Below are 19,302 nucleotides of genomic sequence, written 5' to 3'. Positions count from 1 at the left end.
TTATATGTTGCTTAGAAGTATTAAAATATAAAAGTTGAAAAGTTTGACCTGACTGAGGGTCAAAAACGATATGGCTCAGTAGCTTAAAAATGACAGAATAATAGAGTAAGAATAAGGTACTGATATATTATGACACATAATACAAGCATGTCGAGCAGGACTTAAAAAGACATATGAAACACTGAAGGTTGTTTTACCTCCTTTGTGTCCCTTTAATTTATTATTTTTGTACTGAAGGGCAGCTTCTTCTCACCAAAGCCCAGCTCCCTCGTCTCTGGAAAAACACCATCTGGTTGCATTTTTTTTGCTCTCTATGCAGGGGTTAAATTTTTGCTGTTTCTGCAGTATAAGTTGCACTTTATTAATTCTGTCTACTTAACAACGTAACATCTCCAGTAAATAACTACATCCTTATAAGGAAGTCATTCCTTTTTGGCCTAGCGATTCTCATCAGTTATTTTTTTAGTCTCCATTTTTGTGCTATATCTCTTATGTATGACTGTGCAATTATTTCAAAATCATTTCTGCTTACTACTTGTATACAAAACCTATCTGTCCTAACCTGACCTGTAGGCCTGTAGTCACATTGAATAGCCTAATAACACACACGCATGCACAAACACACACACACACACACGCAAACCACTGTTTGTTGAAGTAGTTTAGTAGCTTTTCTCAGATTGGCCCTGAAACTAAAATAATTGATGACACTAATTATATTAAACATGTTTTTTCTTACATTAATGACACAACCAGGGGACAGAGAAGGAAAGATTAGAACCTGAGAGCATTATAAGCTTAAGAATAAAAAGACCCATACCCATATATCCTATTAGTTCAAAGCAGAGCATTACGCCTTACACACATCAACTGCAACATAATTAGGCTAAGCATATTATCCCTAATGTTTTATTCTTTACTGTCATCACTGTTATTATTGTTGTTATTATTAGTAGTAGTAGTAGTCGTAGTAGCAGCAACAGTAGTAGTAGTGTTATTATTAATTTTTTTCTTTAACTATTTATTGCTTTTTTTATATATATTTTTTTCAAGTCAAAGGGAATCCTGGCTAAAAGAAAGTTTGAGAAGCCCTGTCTTAGGTTATAGTATTTTCGCCTTTGTCTGGGTCATGTGTGAAATTCACCCAGCGTTGCCCAGTCATGCTTAAATGTCACACTGATTCTCTCTGGTTCCTGTGCACATATGTGAAGGCACAAGTTGCAGTGACTAAGCGTTCCATCACTACAAGTGACTGATGTCCTGAGTATTCTGTGTGTGTTCTTGTCATCTGTTGAGGCTTTATGCGTGTGTGAGAGAGTGTGTGTAGGTGGCGCACACGCTCCCGTTGTCAGAACGCAGCAGTAGAGTAAGCAACGCCGCTGTCTTTCAGAAACTTTTGAGTCAGACACGGTGATTTCAGACTGCCGGGGGAAGCAGGACCCTCTGCCTCCCTCACACTTGTCCATTCTGTCTCCTCTCACACACACATGCATGTCCTGCTGTGTGTCTTGACCGTGCCAGTACATATGCCACCCTCCGCCCACGCTGTGCTTTAGAGGGCATGGCAAGATTGGCACAAATATACCTCCAGCTCTCGTTAAAGGTGTACATGTCAGTATGTGTGTGCTCGCTGTCGCAAATATGATCGTTTAATGGCTCCTTCTTCCAATAGCATGGCTAATTTCCAACAGTATAAATTGGTGTTTGGATAAAATGTGTTAACATGAAGGTCACAGTTTTCCATTTCAAAGTAAGACTTTCTCTGTAGTTCTGTAAACTGATAAATAAAATAAAACTGATTTATGAAGTGTTACATGAGTTGGTTAGTTAGGTCACAAAATCAGCATCATGGCTTTGGACCAATCACGTCTGAGATTTGAGGAAGTGGTACCCTGAAAATGTTTGCCTTTGAGATAAGCTAATGTTAGCAATTCAGCGATGGTTATGGTGTCAGTTGACAGGTTTGGCTACTCTTAAATAAATCTCAGAGAACAAAGCAGTGAATTTGTGAACATTAAGCATTTTTTTTTATAAAACAGTTAGTTCCTGTCCACTAATTTGATTGGTCGAGTGGCGTTCCAAGAGTGCCTATATTCCCTATAACCGCACTGGGACGTTTCACTTTGTGTATCGCTCCACTTGTTTGTGTTTTCCATGTAAAATTCCACTTCCTAGTTTGAAACTGTAGAATTAGCGACATCATCAGTGGACGTGGCAAACGATACTTTTCAGTAATACAACTTTTTACTTAAAATATGAAAGCTTGTCAGATGAAGATGAAATGGAAGAAGGGACACCAATTTCACTAGCACGTTTGATGGTATTGTACAAATCAATGTGAGCTAGGTAGCCAGCTAGATGACATGCTATAAAGTGAGTTAATTAAACTAATTAGATTAATGTCTAATCTAATTAGAAATTTCAAAGAGAAGGCAGAAGCGTTTTTCAGCTTACGGTGTACACATGGAGCGCTCTGTTCAGCAATGTTTCTGTAGAAAAATATTTCTAATCTAAAAGAAGCCATAATCCCAGATGCTCACCTCATCAGGAGTCTGATATGATTTGTACACTTCTCTAGCCATAACCTTCAGAATCATAGAGGTTGCAATATGACTTGCTCTCTGCACCTGCACACAATTTTTTCTTTTTTGAAATTAAATTTTTGAAGCAAGGTATAGTCACTGGATAGACAATTGCTCACAGCATCTAGTCTATAACCTATTAGGCGGTTTTGTTTGAAACATTACTGAATTTATTAATTAATTCATCTTCAGTTGCCACTTTATTATGGTTAGGGTTATGGTGAACCTGAAGCCTATTCCCAGTGCACTGGGCTTTAGGTGGGAATACACCCTGGAGGGGATGCCAGTCCATCACAGTGTAGCATGTACACACATTTTCACACACTTACTCACTCCTAGGAGCAATTTAGAGTCACTAATTGACCACTGGCTTGTTTTTGGGAGGTGGGTGGAATCAGAGAACCGGCACACTGGGAGAGCATGTGATACTCCGCACAGAGAGTAACCCAAGCTCAGGAACAATCCAGGGACCCTGACCAGGATAAAGCAGGGCAAAGTGTTTGCCCGCTTGCAGTGTCAGTCAGATGGCCTCCTTCTTTTGGCCCCCTTTAGTTAGGAAAAGTAGCAGACTCTAACAGTTAACTAGCCAACTTGCTATTTGGAATGGCAAGGTTAGTTTGCACATTGCATGTTCAGAAATATTTATTTGCTGTTCCTTGGGCATAAAAATACATATAATTATAAACCATTAAATAAATGATATTCTTCAGATATTCTTTAATATAGGCTGTATATTCAAAAAAGTAAAACCACAGAGGGTCACTTTTAATAAAGCAATTACTGTTTTACAGCAGTTTTACCGTTCTCGATATATATATGTATATGTGTGTGTGTGTATATATACAGAATATACACATATATATATATATATATATATATATATATATATATATATATATATATATATATATATATATATATATACACACACACACACACACACACACACACACACACACACACACACACACACACATACATATACATGTACACACACACACAGACTATGGGGCAAAAGTCTTAGGCACTATTTTTTCCTTAGTACAAACTTTGTTATAGATTTGTATTTTACTTTGACTTCTGCATTATCAAGACAGTACAAAAACATTTTAGATTTGCTGTAAAAATAAGAAGCAAGTGTGACAGTCAAAGTCTCCAGAAGAACTGTGACTGGTTCTGCAAGATGCTCAGTAAAACTTTATAAGGAAACCAGCTCATTTCCTTATAGAACTACACAAATTGTACTTGAGACTACTAATTTTTTTTTAAAGCAAAGGGTTCTCACACCATATATTGACTTTGTTTCATTTCTTACTGTTTACTGCTCTTTATAGTATTTTTTTAATGTAGCAACATTTAATTTCATTATTTTTGAAGGCATCTTTGCATGTCCCTAATCCTTTTGCACAGGACTGTGTAAATAGTTGTATATAGGTCCACATATGTCTTTAGTCCTCTCCCTGTTTTTTTTTTTCTTTTTCAGGAAAGCCTCGGATAAATGTGGTCTTTGCAATATTGATGTTCCTGCTGTTTCACAATGCATTTTAGTTAGTATAACGAGTCTAAAAATCTGTGGCCGCGGGTAGCAGCCCATGCCACAGCAAAGCATCTCTGCAGGAAGCTGCTCTAAATAGAGCCCCTAATGGATTTCATGTCAGTTTCCAATCAGGCTCCGCTATATTTTCATCTGACCCATTTTTTTTTATTTTGACAAGTTTATCAGCACCGATTTCTCATTAGTTTTGACTGCAACTTATAGATAGACAGCTGAATAGAGAGAAATAATGGCCAGAATAATGTATTTATTTGTTTTATTTAGGCGCTCTTTCTAGAAGCTGTGGAAGCACGTGATAAACAAGTGCATATCTGAGCTTTCAGCAGCAAGCCAAGTCTAATTGATTCACATCGTCTTGCCTGTCCTCCTTTTTGATTCATATTTATGCTGCTTGCTCTCGGTGGAGGAGCAGTGGTATATTTCCCTAAAGCCACAGCGAGTCTGACTTGTGGCAGCAGCTGTAAATCTGGCCATGGAGAGTTGAAGGACTATAGCAGCGTAGGTATGTATGTTACCTGTTAAAAAATCAATTTTATGCCGAAGGGAAGCCTCAGACATTTCTGGATACCAAAATGTCTTTTATTTATTAGTTTATTTCTCAGAATCATCATTTCTGTTGTATTGTTGTAATAATCTGATGTACTTGTTAAGTTTTGTTTGGAAATGAAATCTTGGAATGCCAGAAGGAATGTGCCAATCAGAATGGGTTTTCTGTCGAGTTAGACACAGCCAGACGAGTTTATTCCTTGGTCAGGGCTTCAACAGCTGGACAGAAGGCCTTAGGCATATTACTTCCCATCAGTTTAAACAAGGAGTGACAGTAGAATCAACTAATCTTGATTTCCAGTGGATAGGCCCATTTTATGGAAAAATATCCCTCAAGGTCTTCTGAAAGGCCAAGATCTGTCACTGTCCAGAAGCACAACTGTAGACTAATCATTAACCCGTTTTGATTTATGCAATCATACATTCTACGTACATCCAGTCTCATTGTTGGTGTTAAGATCTAAGAGCTGTGAGATTCTGAAAGGATTAAAAAAAATAGTCATATAGTGCAATTTATCTTAGCAAATGAAAATATCTGAAATGTAGACAAATATATCTAATATTTTTAATTCTGAGAGGAGAGTAAAAAATAAGTTTATTAAGCATATTTCTAGACATTTTACTAATTTATTAGCAGGTAATTTTGCATGTATATCTGGAAGCAATCAAATTATCTGCCAGTAGAACAAGCTTAAACAATTTCAAGCTTAAATTAGTAAAATTGTCTAGAAACATGCTTAATAATCTTATCTAAGATATTTTTCTTGGCAGTGTATGAGTGTGTGTCTGTTAAAACAAAAGTTAAAGAACACCAGAATAAATACAAAGTGGCATGTAATAAAAAAGACAAAAATTTAATCGATCACAGTGCTCCAGTGGCAGAGGGAGGCCAGTCAGATTTGGGTTATGGATTTGCAATGGATAAAGGGAAAAAATGAAATGATTAGGAATGGCTTATCAGCACTGTTAACACTGACTCCGTGTGTCAGTGTTTTCTTACATTTCTACACAGCAGTACAGGATTTCTGTCAAAAGCTTTAATTAACCTCATTTAACAATGAGAATCAGCCACTGGAATTTCCTAATACTCATGTTGACCTGCTGTCCTTAGTGTCTATTCGTGCATGGTTTTGAAATCGAGAGTTCTGTTTTTATTATGTGTCTATGAATTAAGGCCATTTAACGCATGATGTCCTGTGTGATTTGTTTGAATTAAAATGTACTGAAAGCCACTGTCTCAGTATCAGATGCTTTGATTTCTTTAGAGATGTCTGAGTGCTAGACATTTTTACTGTGTAACTGAATGTAGTGGTACACATTAGTTTTTGCATTTAAAGCACTTCATGGTGTTGCCCCTATTTACATTTCAGATCTTCTCCATTTCTATTCTCCTGTGAGAATGCTTAGATCATCTTCTCAGAAGTTATTGATTGTCCCAAAATCTTGTTTCAAATCTAAAGGGAACAGAGCTTTTGCAGTTCTGAGTCCTACGCTCTGGAACCCTTTGCCTTTATCCATCAAATCATCCCCTACATTATCTTCTTTTAAATCATCTCTTAAAACATATCTTTTTTCTCAGGCTTTTGCTTAACTTGAAAACACTTTTTGTTTTGTTTCTTTTGTTTGGTGATGTTTTGCATTACTTATTGTATTATTTAATGATTTTAAATTGTATATGTTTTAATGCTTTTTTGTTAGTTGATATTTCTGATGTTTTGGCTGTGCAGCACCTTGGTCACCACTCGTTGCTTTTAAGGTGCTATATAAATAAACTTGACCTTGACCTTGACACTTGGTTACTGGTGGAAAATTGTCATTGCCTGTCCATTTAGCAGGTCTTTTTCAATCCTGGGTTACATGATTTTAATTATGACTGTTTCCACATATACTGTATGTCCTGTGTTAATCACCTGACCATCACACCCATATGTGCTTGTTGAACATTACATTCCAGATTTAGTCTCCCTTTGCTGTTATAATAACCTCCACTCTTCTGGGAAGGCTTTCCACTAGATTTTGGAGAGTGACTGTGGGATTTGTGTTCATTCAGCTACAATTAGTGAGGTCAGGCACTGATGTTGGATGAGGAGACCTGGGGTGCAGTCGGTGTTCCAGTTAATCCCAAAGGTGTTCAGTGGGGTTGAGGTCAGGGCTCTGTGCAGGACACTGCTTTATGCCATGGGACATTGTCATGCTCAAACAGGTTTGGGCCTCTTAGTTCCAGTGAAAGGAACTATGCCAGTAATTCTACGGCATACAGAGACATTCTAGACAATTTTGAGCTTCCACCTTTGTGGCAACAGTTTGGCGGAGAGCCACATAGGGGTGTGATGGTCAGGTGTCCACATACTTTTGGCCATGTAATGGATGTGAAGCAATACAATGGTGCTTCTCATCATCAGTTTCTCAGAGATTTTAATTTTAACTCCAGATGTGTGAATGGTACGTAGGCGAGTGTGTATGTGTCCTAACAAGCAGCATAAACGGTACGTTAAAACTTTTTTGCAAATTTCCTATAAATGGACCCTACCTCTGTGTTTCTCAATGATGTATTCATACTGTGTTGCATTTCTTAATATTAAACCAACTCCCTCGTCTGTCTGTGGCGTCACTAATTAAGTCATCATATGGCATGCTGTCAGTTCAGTCTCTTCTTAAAACAAAGCAGGGCTGATGAGTCAGTTAGATTAACTGCCATCATCATCCTCAAAAATAGCCTCGATCCTGTGACAAATGTTTACACAAAAAGCACTACAGCTCTAGAAAGTATTATTTCAAGCTGAACTAGATAATCATAGTCAAACAGTGGGTTGGATATTACTGATGTACAAGGGAATAAGAGATAAATTACTCATATTCCTTAGGTCAGATATGCAACCGGATGACGCAGGAGAAAGTGTCATGAGCGTCGGTCATGTGATAACTGGCGATGATACCGTCTCATCTGGTCATGATGAAGGACCACTTGTTCAAATTCGGAAATACTATGCGAATGGTCAAGTTCAGACTGGAGAACCAGCAAACAATAGAGGTTTTCTGATCTGCTCTAACCAGATATGTGGGTGTTAAATGAAAGCTAGAATAAAACTCATTGTCAACAAAATGCTACTATAGATTATAGTTCTTTAGCATGTTATTGAATAAACAAAAAAATAAAGGTCACCACACTTTTTTACAGTAAACGTAAATGAACTTCTGTTTGTGATGCAAAAAGAGTGAGTATAAAACAGCGTTTTTAGAAAGCAAAGTGCTTTTCTGACAAAACGACAAAGATATAACTTGAACTAAATTAGTAACTGCTGACAAGACAAACTAAAATCCCATTGTCAGCTTTCACCACAAAAAAAAGACAAATTGTTCAAGTTGTTGACTTTTACAAAACATAAGCAGCTAAAAATTGCATTAAGTACAGTGCAAACATTTTTTCATTTTAATTTGTTTAAGCTTAAAAATGTCACTCGTTGCTATTAAATCCTATTAAATGTGTATATTATATATTAGTGGTATGAAGGATGCCACTAATATATAATAATAATTGATCATTTCTCTTTCTATAAATAAATGCTTGATTTAACTAAATTTTAAGCTTGAACATTGAAAAAAAAAAAAAGTTAAAAGTGAAATGAGTAGAAATAATATTTTTTTATTGTAATCTCATAAAAAAACGTCAGAGAGATGTTCAAATTGTGTATTTTTTTTGTTTTGTTTTGCAGTAATGGCTCAGCTTGTCTCCTTTATCTTGTGGGTTTTTTTCCTATATTTTGAAAGAAAGGAAAGCTGGACACTTGAGTGGTTTTGTTTTTCTTCTAGAAATAATAGTTGTTTTATTGTAATCTCATAAAAAAACGTCTGAGAGATGTTCAAATTGTGTATTTTTTTGGTTTGTTTTGCACTGATGGCTCAGCTTGTCTCCTTTATTTTGTGGGTTTTTTTCCTATATTTTGGAAGAAAGGAAACTGGACACTTGAGTGTTTTTTTTTTCTTTTTGTAGTATATATTATTTATATTGTTTTTTGCTCTGCGACTCAGTACATTCATACAGTGCTGCTTGTCAATATCCACGCCATGCATACACACAATGGCAATTTATCCAATAGACTATAACTATATCCAGTAACAATAGACTATTTCGTCACCCAAATCATATCCTTTAACTATGGGTGTCTTATGTTCTTAAAGTAACAGCAGGTTTCATTTAAATAGTTTTATCCTGATTACTTTTTGGCTCCACAAAACCATTTTATACCCTATGTAGTGGGCATATATATAGTGAATAAGAAACCATTTTGGTAGCAGCCAGTTTCGTTTAGATCTTTCATTTAGATGTTCTTTCGTGTTGTGCATGAGGATGTTGACCCTCAGGTTCCACCTCTGCACAGGGATAAATTGTGTATCAGGTCTCTTGCGTTTAAGTGTTTAGCTAAGCCTGATTTCAGGTGTGGTCTCTGTGGTTATGTGATGATGTAGTATGAGGTCAAAGTGGCCTGCGAAGTCTGAATGTTTCACCGAGGACGGGTGAAAAAGGTGAGGTTATAGAGTATTGACTTACTCTCATGTTGTTGTTCTGGAGGAAACTCCTCGCCTCTCTTTGCTGCGTCAAGCAATAACCAGAGCCATATCACCGACCCTCAGAGCCCGTTGCTTTTAAATTACAGTTTTCTCTTGTTTTCTTCAATACTTCACTGAGAAGAGAGTCAGATGGAAATAGAGGATTGTTGTTTCTCTGATGTAATGTATCTAACGTCCCGTATTAATTCAGACCACATGTTTTATTACCACATGGGCTGTTTTTAAAGCATTGCTCGCTCATCTTGCTGCATTGTCTGTTCATTTCTTATTTATATAAACATATTAATGACAAGCATTCTCATAACCAAAATACACTGCAATCACACTGAGCAAACTGCTTTAATTATTAAAGCAATAAGAAAACAATTACTGCCATTTTAAACTAATTCAGCTATTTTTATGGTGATGATGAGGAAGAGAAGAGTGTCTCTTCGATGGATGCGATTGGGCGTGACTCTGTGTTTTCAGCAGTAAAAAACCTCTAATTTCATATTCTTTACTACTTCTTTCTTCATTGCTCTCTTTTATTTGCCTCAGTTACTGGCATACAGGATTTCCTCTCTTCTGTAAGCTTTCCTCTCTCAGCACTTTTCCAGCTCGTCTTCAGCATACTGATTTCTCTCTTTTTCTCTCACTCTGTCCCTCTAGCATTCTCTCTTTAACACCTTTCAGCTATTCTTAGAGTTTTGTCTCACCTGTGTAGAGCTGTGAAAATGAATCTCTAACTGTCTGAATATTTTTCAGATGATCACAATATTTCTGCATTCGAAGGTATAAATCCACATTTGTATGTTTTCCCATGTTTTTATGCTTGGGCCATAAAAGTACAACTGATATTGAAAACGCAAGACCCCAGATTTAATGACGAATTTCACTGATGTTTTTGTCCTGGATTGTTCTTCAGTCATTCAGATTATGCTCACAAATCAGAGGCCCAATCAATAATCCTGACTTTCAGAACCCAGGATTTAACAAGTCCTTCTGCCTTTCTTCATTCTCCTTCACTCCCGCCCTTCTTCTTTTTCTTTTTTACTTTCCATCCTCCTTTCCTTTCTTTTCTTCCTTTCCTTTCATTTCTTCCCTTCCTTAATCCCCTTCCTATCTTATTTTCTTTCTTCTTTTCCTTCCATTCATTTCTTGCTTTTCTTCCTTTTTTCTTCCTTCCTTCCCTTCCCTTCACTTCCCCTCGCCTTGTCTTCCCTTCGCATCCCTTCTTCCCCCTACCTTCTCCGTCCCTTCTTTTCCCTCCCCTCCCCTTCCCCTCTGTTCCCTCTTTTACCCATCCCTTCTTTCTCTCTACCTTCCCCTTCCTTTCCTTCCCCTCTCTCCCCCTCCCCTACCCATCCCTTCTTTCCTTCTACCTTCCCCTTCCCTTCCTTCCCCTCCCTCCCGTTTGCTTCCCTTCCCTTCCTCCCCATTTCCTACCCATCCCTTCTTTCCTCCTACCTTCCCCTTCCCTTCCATCCCCTTTACTTCCCTTTCTTCTCCTTCCCTTCCCTCCCCTTCTCTCCTCCCTTCCCTTCCTGTCCCTTTGCTTCTCTTCCCCTTCCCTTCTCTTCCCATCCCTTCTTTCCCTCTTCCTTCCCATCCTTTCCCTTCCTTCCCCTTCTGTTTTCTTCCCTCCCCTTCTCTTCTCTTCAATCCCTTACCTTTCCTCCCCTCCCTGCCCTTCCTGTCCCTTCGATTCCCTCCCCTTTGCTTCCCTTCCTCCTCCTCCCCTACCCATCCCTTCTTTCCTTCTACCTTCCCATACCTTCTCCTTCTCTTCCTTTCCCTCCCTCCCCTTTACTTGCCTTCCCTTCCCCTTCCCTTCCATCCCCTTTACTTCCCATCCTTCTCCTTCCCTTCCTTCTCCTTCCCTTCCCTTCTCTCCCCTCTGTTCCCTTCCCTTCCCTTCCTTCTCGTTCCCTTCCCTCCCCTTCTCTCCCCTGCCTTCCTGTCCCTTTGCTTCTCTTCCCCTTCCCTTCTCTTCCCATCCCTTCTTTCCTTCTTCCTTCCCATCCTTTCCCTTCCGTCTCCTTCCATTTCCTTCCCTCCCCTTCTCTCTCCTTCTCTTCTCTTTGATTCCTTCCCTCTCCTTCCCTCCCTGTCCCTTCCCTCCCCTTCTCTCTCCTTCTCTTCTCTTTGATTCCTTCCCTCTCCTTCCCTCCCTGTCCCTTCCCTTCTTTTCTCTTCCCTTTCATTCCTTTTTTCTGTCCTTTACTTCCCTCCCTTTCTTTTGTTTTCTTTATTTCTCTTTTTTACCTTTCATTCTTTGACAATGTTCTTTCATTTATTCATTTACATTTCACTTTCCTTTTTTTCCTTTTTTATGTCAAGTTGTACTCTCACAAGTCTCCCTTCTGAGTTTGAGTCATCTGAGCTTTGGAGACATGATTGATTTACAGCTCTGAATCAGAAGATCTGATGAATCATTAGGAGTGTTGGACAGATTTGCTTGGTAATTTGGCTTTAATAGTGTTAATAGCCCTGGCTGCCTCTGAAGCTAGACTTCTGATGGGACAGCTCCTCTGCTGATGTCATGAGTGTACTCTGGTATTTACTTTCCATGTGTGTGAACTGGTGTGTGTTCAATCTCTCCCATACACCGTGCTGTATAATTAATGTGGCAGTTGTAAATCTGCATGTAAATGCTGTCTGCTATTTGAAAGGCACCTCCGTAGGTGTAAATAACCCTCTTCTTCACCTACCCTGCCATAGGTGTGTGTGTGTGTGTGTGTGTTTGTGTGAGAATCATTTATGCATGCAAGTGTGTTTATCTATGCTGTGCTTTTTTCAGTCGAAGCATAAACAGTTGGTTTGACAGACATTAGTAGTCTAATATCAGTGTGACCTGAGTTGAAGTCAGGGTGCCGCATGATGTTATAGGTGGTTATAGTGTTGTTGGATGAGCAGAATATTATACCTGCATTTTCTTTATTGTTTACATGCCCTCGTCAACAACCCTTCATAACTTCCTAGGTGTGCCTCAGCTATGTCAGTAAGACTGGCAAGTTACAGCACAAAGAAAGAGTGTGCAACATGATGTGATTTTTTTTTTATGGACTTGCTCTAGTTAGCTAACACAGTGTTTATTTCTTTGAACTGTCTCCATTGTCGTAACAAACTAGCTACCTAACTATAAAGAAATAAAGTTATTTCAGTAGATGTAGCTGGAGGAGGAGTTGGTTACATTAAATATAGCATGTCAAGTGTTATATTGAATATTTTATCGCTCGTTTTAAATTTATAAACAGCTTCATCCTCTGTTTTGCTTTTTTTTTTAAAAAAGAATATTGCGCTTCTCCTGAAACGTAAGGAGAAATGCCCTCTAAGGGGTCACATAAGTACCTTCATTCATTCATTCATATTCAGTAATGGCTTCATCCTGAAGAGGGTCATAGTGGATCCAGGGCCTATCCTGGGAACACTTGAGGCAGGAGTACACCCTGGATGCCCAATCCACCAACCAGCATGGTTTTTGGGAGGTGGAAGGAAACCTGAGAACACAGAGGAAACCCATGTGGACACCAGGGAGAACATGTGAAACTCCACAAACAGTAACCCAAGCTCAGGATTGAACTGGGGAACCTGGACACTGGAATCCATGAGATCCAATATACTAGATCATGTGAGGAGACTTTTTCACCACTTTATGTCTGACTTAATTATTCAGATTCATTTTAAGGAATTTCCACCTCCTTTTGTTTTTTCCTCATTAATTCATGGATCCAGAGCCTACCTTGGCAACACTAGCTGTGAGAAGGAACATACCCTGAATGAGATGCCAGTCCATCACAGGGCATGACTTTCTCTGGGCAGACAGTAACCCGAGCTCAAGCCTTGGAGCCCTGAGCTGTGAGGCAGCAACGATACCTGCTGTGCCTTTTATACCTTCTGTTTTTAAATATACTGATTCCAGTAACCAAGCAAAGCTGGATCTGGCCGCAGTGCAGAGTTCAGAGCTGAGCAAGCCTGAGCAAGCCTGCGCTGCGTAGTCATAAAGAGATGTTTGCTCACTTCTGTGTCAGGCATAGAGCAGTGTTTGGGGCAGGAAAGGCTGTCACTGAGAAGTGTTTCTCAACACTCGCCGGGCCAAATGCACATTTTTTTTTCCCCTGGCTACTACACAGCTGAAGTCTGTCTTTATTTATCTCTACCTGATAAAGAATACATCATCCCAGGTATAACTCAAAGTCTCTTAAAGATGAAGGCATATGATATATTTATTACTTATTTATTTAAATTGCTTAGTGTTGCTTTATCATCAGTATAATGAAAGGTCTTTATTGTTTTTGCATCATCATCATTATTATTATTATTATTAATGGGCAAGTGGTCATATTCAGCGTTATGTGCAGTAAGACACAAGCACTTCAGTAGATGGATTGAGTCGTCAGTCTGAGAAATCACCTCCCTCCCTCCCTCTCTCTCTCTCTCTCTCTCTCTTTCTCTCTCTCTCTCTCGCTTTCTCTCTCTCTCTCTACTCTGCTCTACACATCTCCCAGTATATCTGTCTAGTCCTCTCTCTTTACCTCTCCCTCTCATCTTGACATTGTTATTCTATCGTATTCTTCTCACAGCTCTTATTCATTTATTTTCTCCTGTCTGTCTGCTTCTCTCACCCACTCACCCTCATTTTCATTGCTTTTCATTAAGTTCATGCAAAATTAATTAATTTAATTCTAGTCCTATATAATTTTACTGGAGTAGACCATTAATCAAATATGTATTGTACTTTACACCGATAATAGAGTGGTAGCTTAGCAGTTAAAAGTATCATCAGTGATTTAATTCCTGAAAATAATAAATAATAATAAATAACTAAAAATTCAGCCAAACGCAACTCTTTCCTTCTGATCACAAAATCACAAATTTGCTGCCTAGATTAGAATGCCTAAATACTAGCGTAAGAGATGTAGCTTTCTGAATTGACAGACAAGAAGTGAAGAACCTCCTTTCCTGATTGGTTGGATGGTGGTGGTCCATGTGATTTGTTTCTTTTCTTTTTTATTGAGCCAGGGTACCACTGAGACAAGAGTATATAAGTGCAATGGGAGTTGAAGGTTAAAGTTGGCCAGAAGGTTGTGAGTTCAAATCCCAGAACTTCCAGAGAGCCTCTGTTATGTCATTGATTGAGGTACTTAACCCTCAACTACTCAGCTCAGTGCTTATGCTGCATTCATGACCAAGCGGGAACTGGGAAGTAGGAAAGATCCATTTGAACAGCTCTCCAAAACATAATTCCTACTTGGAAAGAGTTTTTCCAAGAGCTTCGATTTGTCAGAGTTGCGATTCTGTGATGTCAGTTCAACAAGACGGCGCTCAGAGTGAAAAGTAAGAACAAGAAATTACAGTGTGATTCAAGGTTTTTAAGGTCTTTTTTTTTTATTATTATTTATTTTTTTTAAGTTTTAGGCTAATATAGAGTTTAGATTTTTTTTTTACATCATGAGCACAAGGTTTAAATATAGCTACATACCAAATGAAAACTTTTGTTTTGCAAAAGTCCATAAGGAATATGGGTTTAGTCTTTTTCTTCTCTGCTACGCCACTATGAATAACAATCAGCTAGCCCAGACATGAACTCTACTTGTCCCAGGCACCAGGCTAGTGATTTATCCACCCCAGTACTGACCTGACCTGTAGTATTACCACTGTAGGTGTATTCTTAAAGACCATGCTAAGCTTTTAAACCCAGAATCAGACATTCTGAGGCTTTAAATGAGTAATTAATGCGGGTGATTAATGAGTGATTAATCAGCATGCACCATACAAAGCCATGTTGCTCTGTCCAGATTGGCTTGGTATGACTCTCATTCCTAATTTCTCAGAATATGCCAAAAAAATGGACTTATCCAGGTGCTGTGAACATGATGATCAGCTGTTAAAGCTGAAATGTTTACCTGAAAAGATGTCCTGAAACAAAAGCTATGTAACATTAATGCCATGCTAAATTCTAACAGTTACAGGATGCCAGTGCGGTGTGACAGAGGTGTAATGTGTTGTCTCTCTGTTTTGCTTTTAATGAGGACTCAACCTGTAGTGTTTTGCAAATCTGACACCTGGTCTATTTGTGCATCTCTGTAAATTACAAAAGTCAGGACAGCTGAAAAAGGTTAAGGTTTTCACATCTCGTGCTAAGAGAAATGGTCCTCACACAGTGTTTGTGTTATATAGGGTTTTTCTTTTTCTTTCTTTCTTTCTTTCTTTCTTTCTTTCTTTCTTTCTTTCTTTTTTGGGTCTATAATTATCTATTTTCCTCCATTTCATCTAATTGTACTCGTTCTGCAGCTGTTAGAGAGTTGACACTGTCAGTCTCATGTCATGAGCTCGTTAAGCTCATTTGGAAACGTCTGCTGAGATATCTCTCACTTCAGTTTTTTTTTTTTTAATCCCCACACACTAGAGTAATGATCCCTTAACATATTCGACTCTTTTACTGTTGCTCCTCACTCCCTCTATATCATGTCACCATTTTTCCAAGTAGGTCAGTGCTTTCATATGTCTCTCTGCTTAACACACACACACACACTCTCTCTCTCTCTCTCTCTCTCACACTTAATGTCTCAAGTGCAGTCGTGTTATCAGACGGCTTTTTGGTGTCCACTACTGTTTCAGCCACGTCTGCCCCACGTCTGGTGTTTATTGATTAGAACTCCTTGAGGAGATCAGAGTTAACGCGTGCATCTGGTTTGAGCGAGTCTGCAAACACCCCGCCCTTATCTCGTCTCCAAAAGCAAAGCCTTTTTTTTTTTTTTTTTTTTTCTTCTGAGAGCCTCCAAGCTCAGTGATCAGAGAAGTTTGTGCAAAAAAAAAAAAAAAAAACCTAAAAAAAAAAAATTTAAAAAAGGGGTGGGGGGGGGCGGTAGTGATAAAGAAGGCAAGTGAGAACATTGTGAAGTGAACAGGCAGTTATCTGGGCTGGCTATTTTTAGCACTTCAACAGAAGCAGTGGATTACTGAGTAGCTCCCTCTCTCACACACTCTTTGTCTCGCTCACTCTCTCTCTCTCTCTCTCTCTCTCTCTCTCTCTCTCTCTCTCTCACGCTCTCAGATGGAACTGTACACATGCTCAGATGGGTGTTTCTGGTTCCAATTAAAGAGTCTCTCTCTCTCTCTCTCTCTCTCTCTCTGCTGCAAGAAAGCAGCCCTCATTAGTTTTATAGTGTGTGATGCTGTATGTGTGTGTGGTGTGTCTGTGTGTATATCAGCTCTTTGCTCGACATATTGCTCGTAATAAGTTGGGAGTGCATGTACACTGTGTGAGTGTAGTAGAGGCTGGGTTTGGATGCAGTGCGTCATAAATGAGTATAAAATCCTAAACGATCTGCACCATTACTCATTATTGCAGTATCTTTAGTACAGTGTAAGACTTTTAAATAGATTATCAAATAGTGTTTGTTAAGCCTCTCCTCATCAGGCATCTTAGTCATTAGCTGTCCTGATTATAAAACTTACCTTCCTGCCAGTTTTATAGTATACAAACTATCTGTTAGTATTTTGAATGTAAATAAAAACAAAAAGGAGTACTTCATATGTTTGGTGGTCTGGGAAAAGCAGTCAGATGTCGCAGTTTGCAATCAGAATGTCTGTGATGCTCAAATGTTTAACTGGCCCATTAAAATAAAATTTAGCTAATAGCCAACAATTTAACAAACATTTATGATCAATTAATCATTAATTATAATTAATTCCCCACTAAGGTTTCCTGGAGGACTGTTAGTTAGGCCACAGTGCTCTCACTGCCACACCCCAGGTTCGATTCCCAGCGAGGTAGCCATCCCCATCCACTGGGGTTGTACACGACAGTGCAGTCCCAGTACCGCTCCCAAGCCCAGATAAAATTGGAGAGGGCTGCACCAGGAAGGGCATCCAGCGGAAAAGCCGTGCCAAATAAAAAATGTGGACCAATGATGTGCTGTGGTGACCCCTAACAGGAGCACCCGAAAGAAGAAGAAGAACAATTCCCCACTGATGTTAGTGTGAACAGAGATCAGACGAGTGAATAGTTGACAGTGAGGCTTGTTTAAATATTGCAGGTGACGAGACAGAAACTGATGTGGGTGATGCTGGTAATCAAAGTGAGAACTCATTTCCCATTGTAAACTTAATAATTTATCAGTATTATTTTTTCCGTAGGTAGATTTGGTTACTAATGTAGAGGTAGGTGGGGTTTTCAGTAAATTAAAATTCTCACTTTTAGGGGTATTTATTTCTGGTATACATATTTCAGTTTAAGAATTATTTATAGTAGACATTTGACCATGTGAAGGTTTTTCTCAACACACACACATACTGTATATAAAACCTATTATAGAACAGTGTACGCGAAAAATATTCTCCAGTACTTAATTAAGTCGTCTACATGTTAATGAGACTGGCAAAAGTGCGACTCCACTAATATTACTGTGTTTTAATTAAATATGTAAACCATAGAAGCTGGAGACTTTTTGAAAGTGTAGTCCCTTAAAAATCCTTTTAATCCCATTTGTTAGAAACTAATCCATACACTTTCAAATACTCACTAACTGTAGTTATCATTATAACAGCTAATTTACTCAGCCTGTGGGATCACACCCTTTGTTTTTACTTCTTTCTTGCTTTTACACTTTCTTTTTCCTTTTAACTGCTTGAAAGGGAAGGTAGTATGTAGGAGATGTAAACCGTGTCCTTGTGATTTAAAAACACTGGAAGCATGTCTTTTCTGTGAGACACGCTTGACAAGAACCAAAAATAATTTTGGTGCAATTTGTGAGTGGAACTTGTTTTTTTTTTCAATAAGTCTGTCATTATGTCAACCTCATATATTCTCAAGACTAACATTTAATTGCAAACACCCAAAATAATCTAGATCTTCGCAAATAATCATGATTGAGTGATGTGCTATAATTGGCATAGACCAACAAACAGTTGCATTAAAGTTGCCCCAGAGACTGTAGTGTATTTCTGCCAGCTAAAGCACTCAGTACACAATAAAATAAAAGAAGAAAGACTATGCAGTAAAGTTAATAAATCTTCAGTAAACTAAATTAATCATAGTGCCGGGAAGTAAAAGCGTGTTTGCCTGTTAATTCCTGATTCTGCATCCTTTTATGTCGTGACACACAATGTAATGAAGTGTGGCTGCGTGAGTGTGGGAGCATACAGAACTGTTTCATCCAAAAAGCAAACACATCCTCATGGTGAGAAAGAAAGAAAGAAAGAAAGATAGATGGAGGGACAGACAAGATAGAAAAAAATAGCGATAGACAGACATGAAAGAAAGATGGATAGACAGATAGAAAAGTAAGAAATATGGACAGGCAGGTGATAGATAGATAGATAGATAGATAGATAGACAAAAAAAGAACCACATCCTCATGGTGAGAAAGAAAGAAAGAAAGAAAGAAAGAAAGATGGAGGGACAGACAAGATAAAAAAAAAAAATAGGGTAAAAAAAATCCTCATGGTAATTTTCAAGAAAGAATGATATATAAAAAAGAAAGAAAGATGATTGGATGGATGGGTGGATGTGAAAGAAAGAAAGACAGACATAAAAGAAAGAAAAATCAATAGCCAGACAAAAGAAAGAAAGAACCAACCGATGAGGCACAAAAGTCCAACAGTTTTACTCCATAAAAAAAAAAAAAAAAAAAATCCAGAGACTTTGAATATGCAAATTGTAGCCACAGCCAAGCCTGCAAGCTCCTCCCCCTTCCCTTCAGTTTAATACCTGAAAATTCATATTTATAAACTTTAAAACCCAGTGGCTGTTATTAAACATGGCTCGACTGGGGTTTGTGGACCCTCCAGCACAAAGGTGTTGAAGTGCTGCAGCTGGAGCAGGAGAAGGAGTAAAGCGCGGGGATGAGCCCCTTATTCTCCACCTCATTTATGTATGATTTATTCTTCATCAGAGCTGTGCTTTTTACAGGCCTTGCTGAGCCGGCCGATAAAATGTGCACCCCATTACTCGTGTGTGGAGAGAGAGGTGAAGCGACAGGAGCGAAGGGCTTAATGAGGGAAACTTAACGAGAGTCCCTTTAACGATTTTCACCGCTGCATCTCTGCACACCTTTAAATTGCACA

General features: G+C 38.5%; 1 protein-coding gene across 1 annotated transcript in view; it reads left to right on the top strand.

Moving 5' to 3' along the window:
* Positions 1-19,302, top strand: part of LOC113545413 (LYR motif-containing protein 4A) — a 46,042-nt gene that overhangs the window by 10,029 nt on the left and 16,711 nt on the right. The window lies entirely within an intron of this gene.

This window comes from Pangasianodon hypophthalmus, chromosome 1, assembly GCF_027358585.1.
Source record: "Pangasianodon hypophthalmus isolate fPanHyp1 chromosome 1, fPanHyp1.pri, whole genome shotgun sequence".
Lineage (NCBI taxonomy): Eukaryota > Metazoa > Chordata > Actinopteri > Siluriformes > Pangasiidae > Pangasianodon > Pangasianodon hypophthalmus.
The sequence above is the reverse complement of the archived record's forward strand: the minus strand, read 5'-3'. Positions and strand labels throughout refer to the sequence as shown.